Source organism: Grampus griseus (genome assembly GCF_964374135.1).
Source record: "Grampus griseus genome assembly, chromosome: 10".
In the NCBI taxonomy this organism is placed as follows: domain Eukaryota; kingdom Metazoa; phylum Chordata; class Mammalia; order Artiodactyla; family Delphinidae; genus Grampus; species Grampus griseus.
The window spans coordinates 33,891,744-33,910,407 of record NC_139004.1 but is presented as its reverse complement, the minus strand read 5'-3'; the positions used below and the strand labels follow the sequence as shown (position 1 = coordinate 33,910,407).

The following is an 18,664-nucleotide window of genomic DNA, read 5'->3' as shown; positions in this document are numbered from 1 at the left end:
GTGTCTCAATGTTTTGGCTTCCTGTGCATTGGGCAAAACAAACCTAGTTCGATGGAAGCATTGTGGAAGCGTGACACAGGTGGGCTGGAGCTCTGGACAAAGCAGACCCACCTAGAGAGCATTTTCTAGAGGGAAGTGGGGATTAAAGACGATTTTTAAGGAGTTTGGGTCTCTGCTGTGAGATGTAATTCCCACCTCACTCCTTCACCTTCCAGAGAATCTTCAGCAAAACTGCTCATTATTTGCAAAACCTTTCGGATGTGGGTTTTTCTGTATCATCACTGTGATGCTGTGCTGATACATTCCTTAGATGGAGGCAAAAAGGCCCATTTTCAATGGGTCCTGACACTCTGTACTGTCCTGTATTAGTTATTGCTGCTTGACAAGTTACGTTAAGACTTAGTGGTTTAAAACAGCGATAAATATCTATGGTTTCTGGGTCAGAAATTTGGACGCAGCTTAGCTGGGTGGTGCTGGCTCGAGATTTCTCATCAGGTTGTAGTTCAGATGTTGGTCAGGGATACTTTCATCTGAAGGTCTGGCTGGGGCTGGCGGAGCCCGGGAGGAGGAGCAGTGGCTTCCCACGGATCCCTCACGCGGCTGCAGAGCTGATGCTGGCTTGGCAGGAGGGGCTGTGTGCCTCAGGGTGGCCTCTCCCTGGTTGCACGAGTGCCTTGAAGCTGGCCACCTTTCCCCAGAGTGAGCAATTCAAGAGAAAGAGAGGCAGACAGAACAATGTCTTTTACGACCTAGCTTTGGGAGTCACACATTGTCACTTCCGCTACATTCTATTGACTAGGAAAAACATCACTAAGGACATCCCACATTCAACGGAATGAGGCTCCTTCTTTTGAAGGGAGGAGTACCGAAGATTCCGTGGGCAGATTTAAAAATACCCCAGTTGTCATGTATGGGAGACTGGGTACCTACTTCTGGTACATAGGAGCTGCTTACTAAATGTCTGGTGAACTGGACAGACAGCCCATCTTTCCCTAATGCCACTCTGAAGCGGAGATGGAACAGGAGGCAGCGGTGGCTGGCCTGGGGCAGCACTGTCTGTGGGCATCTCTAGCTGTCCGATGCTCTCTTGGCTGCCGGCCTATCTGGGACATAACAGAGCAGCCTTTCGTGGCCTGGGTCTCTGACCAGCAGTGTCCTTCCTGCCCTGTGCAACCCTCTGGCTCCCAGTCTCCTGTGTGTGCCTCTCACATGACTCCTGTTGACTCTAAAAGGCCTAGACAGGCAGCCACTTCCACATGGGGTTTGCTTCCAGGCCTGGATTCCTTCTAGAGGGAGACTATTATTCCACTGTGACATGGTAGGGACGGATCAAGGGGGTGGGAACGACCTTCCTCCAAGGCTACTACAGTATGGATATTAATCAGACCAGCTCCTTTCCTCATAGCCTTTATATGTACATTTCAGTCTCTAAGACTTTGCTTGTGCAGTTCCCCCACCGAGAATGCCCTTCCTTGTCCTCTCTGCCCTGCTAGATCCTGCTCCCTGGGAGGCAGTGTGGCACAGTGGAGAGAACACAGGCCTTAGAATCTAAAGGCAGGAAGGAACCCAAGGCTCTGCTTCACCATACAGTACTTGAGCACCTTGGACAAGTCAGCCCATCACCTTTCTGAGCCTCGATTTTTCCCGTTTGTAAAATGGGGCCATTATACCACCTTAGGGTATAATAAGTCGTTTCTAGGCTTAAACGAGAAAACAGAAGGAAGAGAAAACAGCATAAAGCACTATAGGTAAGGAATCTTTATTTTTCCTTTTCATCCTCTTGAACCCAGCTCAGTCCTAACTCTCCCAGGAGAACCTCGTCACATTTATGAATCTTTCTAGCAATCACGTTTCAACCACACAGACATGCATTTGATCTGACACCCTCAAATTTTTCTTTTCATTTGTGTTAGGCCAGTTTCTGACATGGAGTGTTGAGTCCAGCAGGACTTGCCTGTGTCTCTACCACAGCACACAGCGCAGTGCTGGGTCCACATGGGTGCCTGGAGCATCCGCGCCCACAGACCACACAGGGGCATGCTGGTCTGGGGGGCTCCGTTTTCTGTTCTGCTGTCTGTCATCCTCTTGATCCCCGTTTGGTGGAGATTCTGTGCAGCCGGTCTCCAGCTTCCATTTAGTTTCTAATGGCCCACACTTGTTATTCTCATCAAAGAACTGCCTTTGGGAACTGCTTGGTCCACACTTGCAGTGGACCAAATGCCTGGGAGTTTACACCCTCTCTGGCTCCCGGCAGTCCTTAGTCAATGACTGACCTGTGCAGAAGTCTGAAAGCCCAGCTGCCTTGCCTTAGAAATGCAGAGGTATAATTTATGCTCCAGAGCTCCCGCTGGGATGTGGCCTGAAGTTGCACCTTGCCTCGCCTTCCTCGTCCTGCCTCCCCGACTCCTTTCCAGCTTCCTAAAAACATCCTTTGCGCAGGAATCCTCAGCTCCGGATTTACTTCTAAGGAACCTGCCTAAGAGATCCCCATCCAGGCTCCCGTAAGAATGAGCAAGGTGGCACTGATGAGCCATGTGGGCCGAGATCTGCAGAAAGGAAAGGGAGGGAAGAAAACCACGTCTCTTTTCCTCCTTTGGTTGCTTCCTGATCACCACCAACGCCACAACTGGGGAGAAAAAAGAAGTGATTCATTTTCAGTTTACATTTTCTTTAACATAACAGACTCCCGCCTTTGGAGGCTTAATTGGATCTATTCTTGGATGTGACAAAAAGTTAGTGGGAGATGAAAGGGGCACATCAAGGAAGAAAAAACATTCCAAGTGAATAATTTAAGATCACATCCATAATTAATGGCATTTGGCATGTTTCCCCTGGAAGCCTAATCATAGCGTGGAATGTGCTAATTAGAGCAGTTTGGTGCAAATCAGTCATTGCAGGTGTGGAAAAGCTGCCTCTGTTCTTTTCAGCACTGGTGGCAGCTGTGACACTGGATCCTCAGGTGGGGCGGGGCTTGAGTAAATGATGGAGCTCCGTTTTGAAACGTCTAATGCTGTGAAATGAGTTTCTCTTCTTGTTGAGGAGGGGGACGTGTATGTGGTACGTGGTGTTTGATGGTGGGACACGGCAAGTTGGAGCTGGAGAGACATTTGAGGTTAGTTCTTTCCCTCTCTTATCTTTGGGGAAGACAAGAGAATGAAACAGGGTCAGAGTTGGAAGGAGGGAAGTGAGGAGAGGAAGTAACTCCCCCAGCCCCTGCACCTACCCAACACCCAGTGGGATAGGGGAGATGACCTGTTGCAGGGCCAGGTGCACCTCGGAAAAGGTAAGGCACCAGGGCATCTTTGGTTTACTCTTTCGTGTCCACGCTCCACCCCAGGAGGCTGAAACCACGCACTCAGCCCTGCCTGATGTCTGACTTCTGGTCAGATTTAGCACATGGGAGCCCCTATTAGAGATTGGAGGGAAGGAGGGAAGAGATAGAGAGCTCAGGTGACTTACTTCCCATCTCCTGCCTCCTCCTTGCTGGGATCTGCCTGGCCCCTAGAGCTGAGATTCCACTTGTTGTAGATCAGCCTTCTACTCACAGCCTTCTCGTTGTCCCAGGGTCTCGCTGACCTGGGCTTCAGGGCCTGGGGCATCACATCCCCACCCTTCCCAGCCTGGTCTACAAGTGCTGTCCCTTGTGCTTCCCGCTCTACCTGCACCTTGGTAAACACCCCTTTAATAAATTCTCCTCAAATGATCCTTAATTTGAGGGTGACATTTCTTAACAGCTGTGTCAAGACCCTGAAAAAGAACTAGTTCACAAGAGTGACCTTCTTTTTAAATGGAGCTCTTTCCTTTAGAAACCAGTGTTTTGGCCAGTATTCTTCGGCAGTCTTTATAAAATGCACCCGTTATTTCCCTGCCGTCTGAAAGAGAAGTAACTACACGTGATTGAAAAGCTACCCTTGCTAGTTCCTTATGAACATCAACTGTTGTCCCACGGTGGGCACTGCAGACTTTGGTGACTGTTATGGTCTGAATAGTGGCCCCCCAGATTCATATGTTGAAGCCCTAACCCCCTAATATGACTGTATTTGGATATAGAACCTTTAAGGGGGTAATTAAGATTAATGATGTCATAAGAGTGGGGACTGGTTTTCTTAAAAGCATATGAAAAGACACCAGAGCTTTCTCTCTCCTCCTGTGCCCACAGAGAAAAGGCCACGTGAAGACACAGTGTGGAGACAGCAGTCCGCAAGCCAAGAAGAGAATCCTCACCAGAAGCCAACCATGCTGGCTCCCTGATCTTGGACTTCTAGCTTCCAAAATTATGAGAAAATAAATGTCTGCTTACGCCACGCAGTCTATGGTATTTTGTTTTGGCAGTCTTGAGGCAGGAGCTAGATGGGCCCCAGGTTAGACATTTACAACTGGCCTCCCGTTTACATTTCATGGGGTAGGAAAAAAGTGGGCTTTGGGCTGGGCACTAGCCTCCTGCTTACATTTCCTGAGACAGGAGATAGATGGGCTTCAGGTTAGACATTTAAAATCAGCCTCCGGGGACTTCCCTGGTGGTGCAGTGGTTAAGAATCCGCCTGCCAATGCAGGAGACACGGGCTCGAACCCTGGTCCGGGAAGATCCCACATGCCACAGAGCCACTAAGGCCATTTGCCAAAACTACTGAGTCTGCACTCTAGAGCCCAAGAGCCACAACTACTGAGCCCACACGCCACAACTACTGAAGCCCGCGCACCTGGAGCCTGTGCTCCGCAACAAGAGAAGCCACCGCAATGAGAAGCCCGCGCACTGCAACAAGAAGCCCGTGCGCTGCAACGAAGAGTAGACCCCGCTCGCTGCAACTAGAGAAAGCTCGCGCACAGCAACGAACACCGAACTCAGCCGAAAATAAATAAATAAAAATAAAATAAAATAAAATAAAATCAGCCTCCTGTTTACTCTCCAAAATGGAAGAAACTACAGAGACAGGGTAAATAGCCAGGCTTTGTCTCTTGTGGATGCCTTAAGATAACAGTCATGGCAAGAACAAAGAGGGGCAAAACCTTGTTTGACTAAAGGATCAAGGGATCTCTGCTTCCCCCTCCTTGGGGCAAGGGAGACACCACACATGTGCAGAAAGTCTCCTTGGGGGTCAAAAGTCAGAGAGCAATGCTAGGTCACAGTGAGTCTTGCTTCTCCCAGATGCCTTCACGTCAAGATCCACCTCGGCTGAGAGGCGCGTGTGCATCTAAAGGGAGGGTCCTGAGATCAATTAGCCAGGGGGACAAAACAAGATGATTGGCCAGAAGGAAGACAAAGACCTGGAACACTGTCCCTCTGTAAAGGATTTAAACTTCCCAAAGGCACGACTCTTTCTCTCTGAGTTCGCCCATGCGTCTCTCCACATGTACTCTGCTTTTCCAATAAACTTTTTACATTTCTATTTACCTTCTACCTCCTCTCCTGAATTCTTTCCTGACAAGGTGGGCAAGAACTGGGGGTTTAGGGTGTAGCCTCTGGCCTCTGTGGTCTAGCAGTTAGGACTCCCGGTCCGGGAACTAAGATCTTGCTTCCAGCTGCTGCAAGCTGCTGTGTGCTTCCGAAATCAGTCTGATCACAGACTAACACGGAGACTTCAGAATATAGGACAGTTTGCCCTTGCCCCAAGTGGTTCCAAATTGCATGCTCACCCCACTCTGGTTTTATAGTTCCTTTGCCTTATCTCTGAGCTATTACCTCTTGTGGCCAATAACGTCACTACCTTTAGCATAGCCATCCCTTATTCACTTAAATCTTACCTGTTTCCTAGTACTAAACTGTCACGTGAGACCAGAAAAATAAAGCTCATTAGAATTATGTATAAAGCAAGAGTTAATAGGTTCTGAGTGAGGGTCTGAATTGCTCTTCCTTGAGTAGCGCATGTATTTTAATGCAGAGACTTTATCATGAGGACTTTTTAAGTGCCCAGAGGCCATTTTTTTCTTACTCTGGAATCCTTGTTATATTCTTGTACAGCTGAGGTTGCCAAATCAGTGGCCTAAGGAAAAACGTGGTATCACAGTAACTTCTCTCTTTTCTTCTCTGAACTGGTTAGAACACAATGAAACTTCAAATCTTGTACGATCAGGTCTTACCTCACACCTGAGGATCCTTTGGCTTGAAATTATTAGAAACTTGGCTCCTGGCCCCTGCTGCATGCCCCCTGGTAGGAGAGGGGCCTCTGGATTCCTTTAGCCCAGTGGGTTCCTGGAGAATTTGATTAGCTCTCAGGCCTTGCATTAGCCATCCTTTGTCTCGGCCTGGACGGCCCTGCAGCCAGTGGATACGGGGCCGATTTTATGAGGCAACGCCCCTCCACCCTCCTCGGTTTGTAATGCTCACTGGCAGAGACAGCTAATCGATTGTTGCTCCTTGCCAGCCCCCCACATATCGACTCAGGTCTTGGGAAGACTTTATAAAGAGTCATGGGGGGAATCTTCCGTTCAAATTGAACTGTGGGCCATTAAATCTCTTTAGTAAAAGACTGCGCCTCATATCATATGCCAGTGCACCTACTGAATTTTTAACCTGCGCAAGAGAACGACCGCCTTTCCTACAGCCATCTCAGCAGGTCCCGGGTTGTTTTTTTCCCTCCAGCAGATCTGGTTAATTGTTATGGATTTTCCAGCAGGTAAAAGAATTTGGAGTTGGGAAAGAGCAGGCTTTGTTTTCTCTTCTAAAGAAAACCAGTTCAGGTGGCTCAGCCTGGAGACACAGGAAGGAGGGAGGAAAGAAGGAAAAGGAGAGAGGATGGGACCTGGGGGGACTGCCCTCCGGGGCATCGCAGACAAAACTGGCTATTGACCAGATGTCACGTGTGTGCCCCCCACACATGCAGCTCAACACACACAAGCAGACCCACATGCGCACGCACACACACACGTCCACACCAAAGGCACAGATATGTACACAGATACACGCGTAACACATATGTTCATGTGCACACACGTAACACATGTTCATGTGCACACATGCACACACACGATGTGCACACAAACACACTCGTGCGTGTGCAGATGCCCAAACATACACACATGAATGTACACACACCGGCTTCATCATTGTTAACATGTGACTTTAGGTGAGTTATGTAACTTCTCCCAACCTTGATGTTCTCATCTATAAACCCAGAGGTAATCTGGGTCACCGTGCAGGATAAATTAGTCCATAGGTGAGAACCCTCAGGCATGTAATAGGTATTAAATGTCTGGCCCTGCTGCCTGCAATCCTTGGTGAGGTCTGCCATGGAATCAGAGATGGGAGGAACTTTTAAAACTCTCATTTTATCCAGGAGGACACAGAGGCCCCCATAGAAGACATACTTTGTCCAAGGTTACCCAGCGAGTTAGTAACAGGTGGGACTAAACTCCTGGTCTGCTGCTTTCTAGTACTGTTTTCTATTACGCTGCCTCCAACAAGGAGAAGCAAGAGGCCTGGCCAGCCACATGCTCAACCCCAACAAGATCACTTGTTTTCATTAACAGCTCACATTTGTGTAGCATTTTACTCTTTTCAAAGAGCCGAGGCTAATTAGAAATTGCAGTCCTCAGAGAGGCTGCCCTGGGCTTCCTGCGGGCACCCTTGCCCAGGGTGAAGGAAAGCGGGGCTAGAGAATAGGTCTCATTTAATACGAAGACGTCACTCCCAGGTCTGACCTCCCGGGCCTGTGTGTGTGCCTTGAGAGCGCAGGGTCACCTGGGAACGGCCTCAGGCTCCCCTGCCCAGCAACACCATTGACGTCAGCAAGGGCAGCAGTGCATTATGGGTGCAGGTGCAGGCCAGGCTGGGAACCAGAGCCCAGACTCACAACACAACATGTGGTCAGGAGTGGAGGGGGAGCCAAAGTCAGGAACACCGGGGTTGGAGTTAGGACAAGAATTTCATTTAGTAAATATTGCCAAGCACTCTGTTATTAACTCTGTGGTTAATAACACACACAAGGTGTGTGAGGCTGGAAATGCCCCTGGCCTTGCGGGGCTCACGGTTTAGTAACATTTGAGCACTCACCACATGCCAGGTACTATGGTCAGGCTCTCCATGTCATCACTCATCCAATCTTCAGAACAACTCTAGGAGGTAGGGTCTGTCATTATGCCCATTTTACACACGAGGAAATGGAGGCGAAGAGAGCGTAAGTCTCTGACCCGAGGTCTAAGTAATAGAAATAGGATCTGAATCCACACACCAATGATGCCACTGTTCATCTGGGCTCCACTACAGAGGCCTGAGTAAGGACTTGTGTGCTGGAAAACTCAGGAAGAGGGGAAGGGAAGTGGGGCAGGCAAGGGAAGGAAGTCAGTCCAGTGTGCACTGATGGTCAGATCACCAGCTGATCCTGCTTCATCTTGCTAGGAGCTCTAGAAGCCAGTGCAGAACCTGCACCTTGGACTTCCGTGCCCATGGAGGGGAGGGAGCTGGGGCATTTATACACCTGCTCCCATCAGTCACGGGCTGAGCTACTCCCGGGTTGTTTATTCCCCAGCTCTTCTAGCCCCCCATGAAGGGGCACAAAAGGCTTCCAAGGCCAAGGGATGCTCTCAGTCAAAAACTTAAAAGCATCTGGAAGTGGGCTGTCGTGTACCAGAGGGGATATGGGAGCGGGGGCACTGACAGTTCAGTGTGGCCACCCCAACATTCTAGATGGCAGAAGAGGATGGGGATCCTCGCGTCCAGCTCAGATATTGAAGCAGGTAGACCCAGAGGGGTGAGCGATTAAAGATCTGCAATACCTGATGCGTTGGGTGGCGTCCCCCCTCCCCTCGTTCCAGCTTACAGATCAGCCCCTGCGGCCTCAGTCCACGGACTTCCCCACGTTCTAGCACAGAACCTTCCTGTCAGGCCTGAACACGGGGAACGTAAGTTCAAGGATAAGACAAAGACCTCACCTGATCCAACAGCTTCACCTGTCCTACTCCTGCCCCCACCCTTGACCTTGAGAGGCACAACACCTGTGTCATGTACCTGTCCCTAATTCTCCCACCCTGGCAGGGGAGCTCCCGCAAGGCAAGGCATGTAGGCAGGAGAAGGAAGGAACTGGATGTCCCACTGCAGAGGGCCACTTGCCCCCAACGTCGTGAGCCCTGATGCACTGGAAGCAGCAGCCCGGCTTGGGAGAGGAGAGCGGCAGCGATGAATATATACACCCTTGTCCGCTGTGAATTGGTGTAACTGGGCTGTTCTGTTGGCTGAGTATTGGAGAATGCCAGTGGAATGTGGAGAAAAGTCAATAGACATATGTAAAAAGAAATCATTGCATTTCAAATGATTTCCCCTTGCAGGCCTTGGGAAACTGTTGCTACCAAGGAAAGAAGTGGGCCTCTGCTGAGCTGGGAAAGGCTCGTGGGCTTGGGCGGCTGTGCGGTCCTGCAGACCAGACTGTCCTTCCTCATCTGCTCAGCAGTGATCTGTCAGGCACCATCCAGGGTGACCTTGGTGCTGGGATGTGGACGAGGAGCCAGCATGTTCACAGTAACTCCCTGCCCAGGGAAGGGTCAGAGTTATTCTTGATCTGCTGGAGTTTACATGTGTATTTTTTTATTCCGAGCACCCAGGGAAGCACTGAAATCCAAAAGTCTGTGGCCTCATGGAGATAACAGTTTCCTTACCTGTAGGTTGGGGATGATAATGACCCCCGGAATTGTTATGAGGAATAGAGTCTATGAAGTATCTAAAATACAGCACATGCCTGGCGCTGGGCGTTACGGTAACCATCACCGAGCTGCTCATTGTCTGTCTCCCACCTGGAAAGTGGGCTGCATGAGGGAAGAGAGGAGCTGTTGACTTCCTGTCCATCCGGGCCGTAGGGCTTGGCAAACTGTGGTTTTTGGTAAGCAGTGAATGAATGAATGAGTGAGTGAGTGAGTGGAGCTGTGACAACTCCTGATACACAGTAACCTCGAGCTTTATTGTATAAGATTTTAACCCCAGGTTAGGTAAATTCCCCTGTACTTTTCTCTCAAACACCCATCCCAATCCTATTTACTGATTATTTTCTATCATCATTTGCTTACTGGCTCTTCTATTAGAATCAAAGTCCATGAGGGTGGGGTTGTGTCTTCCTCTTCACTGTGTATCCCTAGGGCTGAGCATCCTTCCAAAACTGGTGCTCAATGATGGATGGAAGGGAGGAGTGGAAGAGGGAGGGATGGATGAAGGGAGGAAGGGAGGGAGAGAGGGAGACAACGAGTATGAAAAGTGGAAGCTGTAGGCGCTGAGCACCAGAGGCTTCGGCTGCCCTTGTGATGGGAAGGCAGGGTCCTCGGCTGGGACCAGGGGTGGGGGTAGAACTGCAAGAATGAGCCTGTGCTCAGGAATGAGGCTGCCCTGCTTGGACTCTGTGAAGCTCCCCCTTGCTCCAGCCCCCAGCTTGGCATGCTGTTCCCTCCGCAGCCTCTGTGTTTTCCCAGGGAAGAGAATTGTGATTCGGTGCCTGCTAATGCCTGTTAATGATGCCTGTTAATGAACCTGGCCCGTGGAGGGATTTCATTTCCTCCCTGCAGAGGTCACTCTCTTCCCCCCACCAGGTGTGGGGGGGGGTGCACAAAACAGAGGGGGATCAGGCAGCTTCTCGGGGGAGCCCCACTTCCCAGCTCCCTAGGACCTGTGGCAGCTTTGCACATCCCTGGCTATGCTTGGAAAAGGCACCGAATGTCCCCTTTTGTCTCTTGGTAAAAAGCTGTGTTTTCCACTTTGTAATTAGTATGGCTCTGCTCGTAACACCATGTTCCTTTAATCACCAAAGGGTAAGCTTGCGGTTAGCATAATGCAAGCTGTTCCTCCTCAAACACACAGGCAGGAGGAGGACAGAGAGAGAGAAGGGATGAGCAGTGGACCCACAGGCAGCATTCTTGCCTGGGAGAGAACAGCCATCTTCTGGAGCAGAAAGCGGACTGGAGCATTGCCGGGGGCGGGGTGGGGACAGATACCGAGGAGCCAGAGGAAGGGAGAGGGAAGCTCTCGGCCCTGCCCTCAGGAGCCCCAGTCTGAGGGGGAGACAGGTCCCTTGACCTCAGGGGATCCCCAGACTAACGGCAGAAGGAAGGGAAGTAAACTCCATTAAGCCCCTACTGTGCACGGCTAGATGCACCCACCGCCTCACTTTACCCCGTGGTGTAAGCAGAGCTACGTGTCACACACCAAGGGGCATCACTTGTGTGGAACACAAGGAGGGTGGTGCCCTGAAGGCGTCTCTGGGTAGAAGCATGCCTCCCGCCAACTTACAGACAAGAGGATGGGAGACAGAGGCTAAGCCCAAGGACTCACAGCTGAAAGCTCGGAACCAGGATTTGAACTTGGTCTCTGAATTCAGGTCAAGTGCCGCTTGGGCAGTTCCCGGTGTGTGAAGGAAAGCGGGACAGAGAGAGGGCAAGGCCTCCCTGCACAACCCGTGTCTCGGCTGACTTGCCCCGAGACAAAGGCTCACAGGCCTGTGGGCAGTTTCTTGCAAGTGGTCCCTGCAAGTGGGATGCAGTGAGAAGGGGAGATGGCACTGAGAAGGGTCAAAGCAAAGCCAAGTTTGTATTGTCGGATTGGCCACCTGTGTAGGCAACTGGGTCTGGACCCCACGGGTCATCTCAGGAGTCTTGGGGCACGTGTCTCAGAGCTGTACACCAGGAGATGAGTGGGAGGAAAAAAATTCTCAGTGGCCGCCACCCACTCTTGACCAAGGGTGGCCAGTGCTTCCTGGTTGCAGTTACCTGAGCACCAAGCAGGTACTCCAAGCAAGTACTCCCATGATGGGTCTGTTTCTTTTACTTTCACCTTTGTATTCTATTGCTTTTGCTACAAGTTAAGAATGTTGCCTATAGCTTGAAATATACAGGATAGCTCATTCTCAAGACTCTGACTTTTAAGGGTATAACACTTTCCCATTCATACAGAGATAAAAAGTTGCAGAACAGAGAATAACATTTGTCTTGTTAGAGGTTTATAGGAACATCACCAGGGGACCTACAGGGACAGCTGCAAGAACAAAGGATTCTGACACCGAGAAGTTTGCAGCAAACAATCACACCCCCTCCCCTTTTAGTATAAAAGAAGGCTGAATTCTAACTGGGGTAAGATGGTTCTTTGGGACGCTAGTCCACCATCTTCCTGGTCTGCTAGAACAATGAAGTCACTGTTCCTTGCCCCAACACCTTGTCTCTCGATTTATTGGCCTGTCGTGCAGCAAGCAGTATGAACTTGGACTCGGTAACACCGGGAGAGCCATGCTGGGGCCTCAGAGAAGCCCTGGGCAGGAAGCAAGAGATGCAGGTCACCGGCAGAGATGAGGGCTGCAGGGCTGCACCTGCAAGAAGCTGGTCCAAGCCTATCCGAGACCGTGAGCAGTGGCCAGAGAAGGGGCCTTGCCAAGCAGCTGAAAGTGACGAACAGACAGTGTCTGGGAAGCAGAGACTGAGAAGGATTTAGGAAGAAAAAGTCTCATTGGGAAGTACCACTTGAGAAGGAAAGGAGAGAAAGCAGACTAGACAGGGGAGTCTGCTTTGGGATCTAGAGCCTACAAGGACCCAGTCTTCTAGTCCCTAACAACAGTCTGAGATTCTGTGATGGGGACATATATCACAGTCCTCTTGGCCCCAAACACATGCAGTGGTAGAAGTTCCTAGCTCAGAATTCTGCCATCCTTGGCCAGGAAGGATTCTGATTTGTGGTGGAGGCTGCTAGATGTCCTCAATCTCTCTTTCTTCCATCTTCCTTAGTGATAGCATCCCTAATTTTTTGCTGGGCACATAGACGCCTGGAATAAAGTTTATATTCCCAACTGTCCTGCAAGTAGGTGTGGCCATTTGACTGAATTCTAGCCAATAGGACATAAGCTAAATCAGCATAGACAGCTCTTTGGAAGTGTTCTTAAAAGGATAAGTGCCCTTCTCTTCCTCATTTCCTTTACTTTGCTGGCTGGAATGTGGCTGAGATGGCTGGAGCTCCAGCAGCCATAATGGATCACACAATGAAAGCTGTGTGTGGAGGGTGAGGGGACAAGAGGATGGGTCTTAGATGCATATAGAGCTGCTGTACCAGCCCTGGGCTACCTACTTCTGTAATTGATTAATGTTAGACAGAAATGAATGTCTGTCTTGCTTAAGTGACTGTTTGGGGTTTTCTGTAATTATTTGTATATGTTTCTATCTCCCTAGAGTGGGGACTCAGGGAAAGTAACGACCTGACAAAACTTATTTCTTTTTGTGGCTCTTGCCCCTAGCATGGAGGCTGTCATAGTGTTTGTTGAATGACACACTTTCACTCCCACCTGCCTCCTGGAAAGGGGACCTAACAGCCTCCCTCTAGTCTCATATCGAGAGGGCAGAATGGAATCCTAAGCTGGAGGCCCAGGGTCCAAGCACCCAGTTTGGGTCACACCCCGCACCACTCAGTTCTACTATTCAAGAGGCCTAGGGGCAAGAGACAGAAACCATGACCCTAGGTGGGGAGCCCCTCCAGGGGCACATGGCCCGCTGAGCAGTAGCCTGCTGCAACAGGCTGAGGGAGAGGTGCCCGGAAGGGCTGGTAGCTCTTGAAACTGCCCCGCTGTCTCCTGCCTCGTGGACTTTGCACCTGCAGGTCCCTCTGTCGGGCATGCTTTTTCCTTCCCCCAGCCTCCCCCATTTCGCTTGCCTGGATTACTTCTCCCAGATTTCAACAAAACTACCCCTGCCTGGAAACTTCTTGAAGCCTCACCCCCGGTGAGCGCTCCCTCGGCTGTGCTCACCCCATCTTAGAAGTACTTTCCGTACTGGACTGTGCCCTCCGTGAGGTCAGGGACTGCATCCCCTTTCTTGTGGAACCTGGTGCAGGTGGGCCCTCAGGGAGGGCTCTTTGCGCTGCCTCTGAGCCTCCCACAGGAGAAGAGCTTAGAAGTCAGGTGGCTTGGAGAGGATCGGACAGCTCAGTGCCGGCCACGAGTCCCAGCCCTGTGCTGCCAGCCCTCCCGCCAGCCCTTCAGCCATCTTCTTCCCTCCCTCCCCTCTCCCCCACCCGCCTCTGCAATGCCCTGGCAGGACTGAGTGTTTTCTGCTCTTGGTAACCTGTGACCAAAGCCACTTGCAGCTAATTAGCACTGGCTGTGTGCTTGGCCCCTGCCCCTGGCTGGCGCACACCACCCCAGCTCATTCCCACTTAATGGGCTCAGCACCCGCCTGGCAACACCCCGTCTCTTCCCCTTCACATGATTGAGCTTCTAGCCTGAGGATTTTTTCTGTTTTCTTTCTGGTTTGCTTCACTTCATAATTAACACTTTCTTCTGGCTGTTCTCTTCCCTCCTCCACTCACTGTGTGTGTGATGCTGGCTTGGGTCCCCTAAAGACAGGCTGAGGCAGTCGTGGGCCCTGCCCCTGGGGAACCTTTAGTTGGGGCTGACGCGATGATGTGGAGGGACAAGGATGGGGCACAGGGATGCACAGAGGGAGGGACCCCCGAGAACGTGTGGTCCAAGGTCTACCCACTGTGCAGAGGGGAAGACTGAGGCCCAGAGAGGGTGAGCAAGCAGACCAAGCTGACTCAGTGATCTAAAATGTCTTGGCCCGGGTCCCCCTAACCCCCAAAGCGTGAAACAAGGTCTATGGATATGGGAAGAAACAGAAGTAGGGAGCTCGGAAGAATGCAATAGGAAGGAGAATAAGCCAATTTGAGTGCTTTACCATCACACTGGGGGCCTCTAAGTGCTTCTAAAATGTCTCCTCAAGGTGGGGTGGGGTGGGGCGGGAGGGCACTATTTATCCTTCAGCTTCGGGCCAGCACTGGGCAGCGGCAGCCTCATGCCACGGCGGTGTCGACATCCTTGCACTTTTCAAGGGTGTTCGTATGTCTGCGTGCTGGGCAGGCTCTAGGTAGCTATTGCCAAGGTGTGGGGAGGGGTGCTGTGCATAGCTGATTCCCACAACAACGGCCGCGATGAAAAGTTGGGCTGAAGGTTGGGCGCACGTTGGAGCTGACATATGGTGGAGCTGTGCAAGGACAAGAGAGCATGGCCAACTGCCTCAGTCAAGAATGTGCTGGGCAGCAATGATCAGAAAACCCAACTTCAGTGTCCAAAAAAGAGAAAAGTTCATTTTTCTCCCATAGTAAGAATAGGTAGGTAGCTACCGGTACAAGTTCAAGGACGTCAGCCCTGAAGCCTGAGATTTTCTTAGTCTTTCTGTTCTAAGCCCAGGATGGCTGCTGAAGTTCCAGCAATCACATTTGCGTTTTCAGCAGGAGAAAGTGGAAGTATGGTGGAGGCGAGAGAGGCAGTATCTGTATTAGGTCAGCAAGAGCTGTCCCCATGATCCCTTCAGCACATGTTGATTGGCTAGTAGGGTTGTCACTCAGTACCTTCATGTGGAAGGGAAGGGGGTTGGAATGAGGGCTGGGGCAGCCAACCAGCCATCTGCCATCCAGACATGGCCCCATTTTCCTTTTCTTTGTGCAGCTGCTGTCCCGTTCCCCTGTCCCCACTACACACTTCGTTTGTGGCTTCTAACTCATGGCTGGCCCTGGTCTTTGGGACAATTTAGGCATATGTTGGATTCTTTTCACTGAGACCAGACAGATGAGAACAGATGGAAAATAACCATGGGTTGCTCCATTTTGTCTTCCTCCACTTTTATCTCCTTTTGAAAGAAGGAGAAGCCCCTGGGGGAGACGAAGCGAGCGTCATCTGATTCCATCACGGACTGAGCACTGGCCGTCATGAGAAGAGTGCGTTTGGATGTGGCTGTTCCCCTCTCCTGGCCAGTGGGTGATTTCACCCAGTGGTGAGCCTAGAGGAGGGTGCTGAGGGGAGAAATGAGATCTGGGCCCCCGCAGCTGTCCCTGTGTGTGCTCGGGACACGGGGATGCTGGGCAGTGTGGGGTCCCTGCCGTCTGCACACCTGACCCACGCACCATCCACCCGAGGGCTTTGGTTAAGTTCAAAGTCCTGAGCAGTTATTCAGGCTCCTCCGAACTCCTGATGGGCAGGGGCACTCATGTCCCAGCCACTCTAGACAGCTTAGCAGGAAAGTCTTTGTCTGGTCTCCCCAAAAAGCCAACCCTGAGATAAGAATTCGAGTGAAAATAAGGGAGCTGAGAGTAAGACAAGGAATGGAAGGAGCCCATGGACAAGGATATCATCCTAGGTCCCACTGTGGGCAACAGAGTCCTCTGGAGACCCTGTGGAATGGAGCTCCGAGTTACCTACCCGAGGGATAGGGAGCTGGGGTACGTATACACCAACTCCCTCGGTTACTGGTGAGGGCTGCTCCCAGGGCCTGTTAACTCCTAGCATTCCGGCTGTCAATGTGAGCTGCCAGAGAAAGCCCGCTGGTGAAGAAACGCAGGCGGTGCCGACTGGGAGCTAATCTGGGAGTGGTTAAAATGGTCGAGGCCGGGGCCAGCGGCTGGAGCACCAACAGTGGCTCCTGCACACAGGCGGCTGTCCCAGCTGGGCACGTCTCAGCGGGCACTACCAGCATTTTGGTGGAACGATTTTTCTCGGGTGGAACAATCGCTCCTTGCAGGATGCTGGCATCCCTGGCCCATCACACTTCCTCGTCACTGTGACAACCAAAAAGGGCGCCCCCCCCCCACATTTCTAAATATTCTCCCTCAGTTAAGAACCGTTAAGAATGGTTAAGAACCGTGGATCCAGTCCCACCCCTTTGTTTTCCAGATGAAGGCAAGTGACTTGCCCAGCGACACACAGCTAGTTCTGAGAGGCGGAGTCAGACCTGGAGGGCAGGTTTCCTGAGTCATTAACTTGCTTGTTCCCCCAAATATTGGGACGGGTCAGCACACTCACTCATTCATGCATTAATCAAAAAGTAATGAAATGTTCTCTCTGAGCTCTGGGCCCAGTGTCCCCTCACTAGCCTGGCACCCTCCTGCTGGGACCCACACCCCTCCTGCTTATTCCAGCCTCCCTGGAGGGGGCCGTGCGCCCTGTGGCTGACGGGCTCTGTGTGAGGGGAGGGCCGGTGGCTACAAGATGGACTGACATGGGCTGTCGCTGGATGGGAACCTCACTCTTGAACAAGGCTTCCCCGATGCCCTTTCCTGCTGCTGACAAGGGCCCCACAGCTGCAGTGATGGTCACAAGGCCCTTAAGTAGGGAACAGAATGCTTTGGGGATGCTGCCCGGCGGCCCTCTCGTTCCTGTCCCCAAACCATCCATCTGCCGTCTGCCCGCGGCACCTGCAGCCAGGCTCCTGGCCACTCTCCCCACTCCAGGCCCCTGGCTCCTCTGTGATTGGCGGCCCTGCTCAGCCTGGCACAGACTCCTGGCGCCAGGTGCCCCGTGAGCGCAGCGACAGCCTTGGAAATGATGGCGCGTCCCTGGCTGCTGCACCGAGGGGCCCGGTTACCCTCCCTCCCTGCCTCCAGCCAGGATCCGCCTGGCCTGGCTCCCTCTGCTCTGCTCATGGCCGGGACCAGATGGCGAATTATCAGGCTGATTTACACCCACAGCTAAGTCGGCGGAGGATGGGCCATGCCCCGACAGAGGGGCCTGCCGGGTAGCGACGGGGGACAGAGTGGGGAGAGACAGGACGTGCCCCAAGGAGAGGAAGTGGGACAGAGAGTGAAGGAGAAGCACGGGGCCATGAGAGGAGAGAGAGGAGTGGGAGAACAGAGTCTGGGAGACGCGAGGGAGGGAGCAGCACAGCCGATGTTTATGGGGTACTTACCATATGCCAGGCCTGCATTTTCTCGTGGGCTTTGGTTTAGAGCCGGGCTGTCCAATCTGGTAGCCACTAGCCCCAGGTGGCATTTGAAGTTAAAATTGAAATTAATTATAATTAACTATAATTGAAAGTTCAGCTCCTTAGTCACACGAGCCACATGTCAAATGCTCCGTCGTCACACGTGACTGGCGGCTGCCGCATCGCACAGTGTGGATACAGAACGTTTCCACCGTGGCAGAAAGTTCTATCGCACAGGCTGGCACAGGGAAGGCCGCTATCAAACAATAGCTGATACTTTCATGTTGCTGATACACACCTACATCTCCGTCCATCCATCTACGCATCTATCTATCTGTCTACCTACCTATCTACATATCTATCTAACATCTATAGCTAATCTATATCTATATAGATACCAGGCACTAAGATCTCTACATGTAATAATTCATTTATATCAACCCTAGATGGTAGGTATTTATCTCAAAGGTCAGCAAATATTTTCTGTAAAGAACCAGATAGTAAATATTTTAGGCTTTAATATTTTAGGCTTTGTGGGCCCTGCAGTCTGTCACACATGGCTCCATTCCACCATCGTAATATGGAAGCAGCAGTATGGGGGTGGCTGTGTTCCAATAAAACTTTATTTATGGTCACTGAAATTTCATATAATTTTCACGAGTCACAAAATACTCTTCTTGTGACTTTTTTCAACCATGTAAAAATGTAAAAGCCTTCTTAACTTGTGGGTCAGCCAAAAACAGGCAGTGGATTGGATTTGGCTCACGGGCCTGATTAGATCACCCCCATTTCACAGATGTGGAAACTGAGGCACAGAGACACCATCTGGGTTGTCTGAGGTCACACAGATAGAAATGGCAGAGCTGAGATTTGCACCCAGGTAGTCGGGCTCCAGAACCTAGGCGCTTAACTTCTTGACACATTCATGAACAATGTCATTTCAAGTAGTGATGATTGCTGGGGAAAACTATAAGTGTGACATGGTAGCAACCGGGTGTGGGTGTGTGGTTGGGGTGGTTACCTG

At 51.3% G+C, this 18,664-nt stretch overlaps 1 long non-coding RNA gene across 1 annotated transcript in view; it reads right to left on the bottom strand.

Moving 5' to 3' along the window:
• Positions 1 to 1,792: 1,792 nt before the first annotated feature.
• Positions 1,793 to 18,664, bottom strand: part of LOC309829149 — a 41,086-nt gene continuing 24,214 nt past the window's right edge. The window contains exon 3 of the long non-coding RNA XR_014297381.1: positions 1,793 to 2,626. This is a non-coding gene — a long non-coding RNA (uncharacterized lncRNA). The remainder of the gene's footprint in view (positions 2,627 to 18,664) is intronic.